The sequence below is a fragment of the Maylandia zebra genome, linkage group LG12 (genome assembly GCF_041146795.1).
Source record: "Maylandia zebra isolate NMK-2024a linkage group LG12, Mzebra_GT3a, whole genome shotgun sequence".
Lineage (NCBI taxonomy): Eukaryota > Metazoa > Chordata > Actinopteri > Cichliformes > Cichlidae > Maylandia > Maylandia zebra.
The window spans coordinates 14,227,555-14,230,911 of record NC_135178.1 but is presented as its reverse complement, the minus strand read 5'-3'; the positions used below and the strand labels follow the sequence as shown (position 1 = coordinate 14,230,911).

The 3,357-nt window shown below is 38.0% G+C and overlaps 1 non-coding gene across 2 annotated transcripts; it reads right to left on the bottom strand.

Annotated features, from left to right (window-relative positions):
* Nucleotides 1-534: 534 nt before the first annotated feature.
* LOC101480786 (uncharacterized) lies at nt 535-2,630 on the bottom strand. Of its 2 annotated transcripts, XR_013100983.1 has the most exons (5): nt 2,503-2,630; nt 1,385-1,461; nt 1,228-1,289; nt 813-952; nt 535-726 (listed from the first exon to the last, which is right to left on the bottom strand). It is a non-coding gene; the product is annotated as an uncharacterized LOC101480786 (transcript). The 2 variants fall into 2 exon arrangements; XR_013100982.1 differs by having other exon boundaries at nt 535-952.
* Between the last annotated feature and the right edge of the window lie 727 nt (nt 2,631-3,357).

The following is a 3,357-nucleotide window of genomic DNA, read 5'->3' as shown; positions in this document are numbered from 1 at the left end:
ATAAAACACATATGTCGCTATGTACTATAATTTTATTTTGTTTATTTTTTGTTCTTGTAGGTTTTTTGCTTTAGTGTAAATTTTGAAAGCACTGCTTTTAGTTTGAAAATTGGATTCAGTTTTTAGAGTTCGGACAAAACAATGGACGGTTTCAAGAAATGTATTTTATCAACAAAACTTATTTTGATGGTTACAGTATTTATTTTAATGCCCTCAGTGCACGGAGGCCAACAGCCTCCACGTAAACATTTCCACCCCCAACAATCAACTCAGATTTATGAAGTCTATCATGTTCAGGCCCTGCAGCTGATTGGTGGCATGTCTGATCAGAAAGCCTTTCTGCATCTTCACAGTGTGAGTCTGAGAGTTTCTGAACAACAGGATGAGCTGCTACACACCTGACACCACATTCAAACACACACAAGCTGCAAATCTGACACAATATTTTAGACCAAAGAAAAAGGTTCACAATTTGCAGTTAACATGAAGATATTCTAGAGTAGAAACAACACACAGCACACAAGTTTCATGTAGAGATGATTGTTTATTCTGGATGTTATTTTCATTCAGTTATTTTCCATTATTTTGAGCAATTTTCTGATTTATCCAGTTCATGTCAGAACAAACATTCACAGTAACAGCTGGTCCAGTACAGACACGTTCAAAACCAGAACTGATTACACCATAAATCATGTTGTTGTAAATCACTCCACCACCAGAATCACCCTGAGAGAAGAGAAATGTAGTTTGTGCTCCCCAAAATATCTAAAACATACACAGATGATATACAGTAATATTAGCAGTTAACTAACCCCACGTGCATCTACTTGATGTTCTTCCAGACACAGCCTGTTGTTATATGGCACATATGCAGTACACTGAGAGTATCTGGTAGGCTCACAGTCAGCAACACACATGTCTGCACACTGAAGATTAGGTGGTTCATCAGGGACTAGAGAAAAAGGAAAAGAACAAAAGTTATTCATAATCTTTCAAAAGCTAAAATTGTGAGTAGAATGATGTTTCATCTTTTGTTATGTTTCCAAATGATTTTTAAACAAGGAACTTGGCGCACAGTATATCTACTCCAAAATTTACAAAAAGAAAAAAACTTGTTCTTCATTCAGTATTAAACAAAAAACATAAATGTAAGTATAAAACAGTCACAGAAACCAAAATCAGATTCTAGCATTAACTGTGAAATAATCAAACAAAATATGGTCTTACGTGTGTGGCCGGTGGCATTTACTCTATAACCACCAAGTCCTGCAACCTGAACGACGTCTCCTCTAGAAACAGACAAAAAACAAAACAATCATAAATTAATTTCACATCCATCCATGTGACATGAACACAAAATAAATCAATAAATCATATGATGTACTCTGCAGGCTGGGTATTTCCAGGTGGCTGAAGTGTTTCCAGGCTCCTTAGACAACCATGAGCTGGATGACTGAGAACCTACAAACACACACGAGCAGCAGTTTATTTAATGTAGCGGTGAGCACTGCCCAAACCAAAAACCAAAAAAATATATTGTACCCTACTTCAGCCAATCAGCAGTCTTCATCTGTTTCAGCATCAAACACACAACCACAATTTGGAGAGAGGTGAGAGATCCACACACCTTCATGAGAGGAGCCACTAATGTAAACTAACACCACACATGATAATCATGTGTAGTTGCTACTTTTTATGTGAAGTCTGGCACTAAACCTCTGTGTTCCTGTCATACTGCATGTACTATATATACATGTAGCATATACAAAGCACAATAATTAAGCTGTTAATAATTAACAATGTCTTCTGTAAGTATTTCATTTTAAAATACACATCCATTCATGCATTAATGTTTAATGTGTGAAACATTTAAAAAGTTAGTTAAATAATAAATAATAATAATAATAATGATAAAAACCCTCTGTAAAGGACTTTTGGATTTGATGCTTTATGTCTGGATCTTGCGCTTTTGCACCATCTGGTGATGAACAGTGGAATGTAGAGTTGGTTGCATTTTTGGGTCTCCACCCAACCCCTTTTTTGCTAGCACACATGGTTAGCTCCACACATGGAAAAAGTAATGTTCAAAATTAAATAAGTGCAAGAAATAAGTTAGAAAAAGATAGTAAGGCCACAAAGGACTATTTAGCCCCTCCTGGAGGTCAGCTTACTTTGCTTGTGTTCTTTAAATGTTTTATTTTCTGTGATTAATTACGTTGTGATTGATTTACACAAAGTAGAAGAATGCATTTTGATGTGATGTTTTTAAAAAAAATCGTTTTCTTCTTTGAGCAGTTCTCCCGGGTCGTCGAGACCAGAATAAACCCCGTTTTATAACTCTACATGGTGCCTACGTCAACCTTTGAAGGCGCTACACCCTCAAAAGAATCAGCTGTACAGCACATTTGCTGCTGTTGTTACCAGACACAAATATAAATGTGCCAAATTTTAGATCACAGGACATACAGACATTTATGCGCTGGGTATAACAGACATGCTTACCGTGTGAAAGGACCGCGGATGTCTTGGAGCAGAGAAACATGCTGTATTGTTGTTTTTCTTTATTGCATAAGCAGTGCCCGACTGTCCGAAACGCTCTGTGCGGGTAGCAAAGTCGGCTCCAACGCACCTGCAGGCATCCATTTGAAAGGTGTCGCTGCGGCTAGGCTCTCGGGATAGTCAGGCTTTTATTTATATTTGCGGCATTCTGGTGCGTTAAAACTAGCAGCCTCTGTGTCCCGCTTGGATCACCATTCTGAAAATTCAGATATTTAAATAAAATGATGAATCGGCGAGTGATGAGGAACCACGTAGATCCTAAAATGAGGTTTGATTAAATTAAACTCGTATGAACAGTGATGACGCGTTCCAAACAAACGATGCTTTCTACATGGCCAAATTGTGTGCTAACTACCTCACAGCGCTGTGTCCGGGGTCCGAAAAAAAAAAAGTTAAAACAATATACCTTGCGAAAGTTGTGAAGTGCTGAGGAAAATACTGTGTGTCTGATGGGGTGTTTTTATATAGGTGGACTTGGTTTCAGTTGACCTCTGACATGGAGAGATGAAAAGAGCAGTTTGTAAAGAAAAAAGGTGAAAAACTATGGAACTACAGTTGGGATGTGTGTGCTGGGATGCTCTTGATAAGTATGCAGCTTTTATTGTTTTATGACTTGTTTTGCTGACTGTTGGGGCCCTACCTGTAACCCCCTCTGTCTCATCAAGTCTTACTGTTGCAGTGCGTTTGTGTGGCTACTAGACAATTATAGGTTGCATTAAAGGAACATTGGGGGGGTCGATACAGTGCTATTGTGGCTAGTTAAGAATATGTGGTTTTTAGAAGTATCACAAGAAAAGT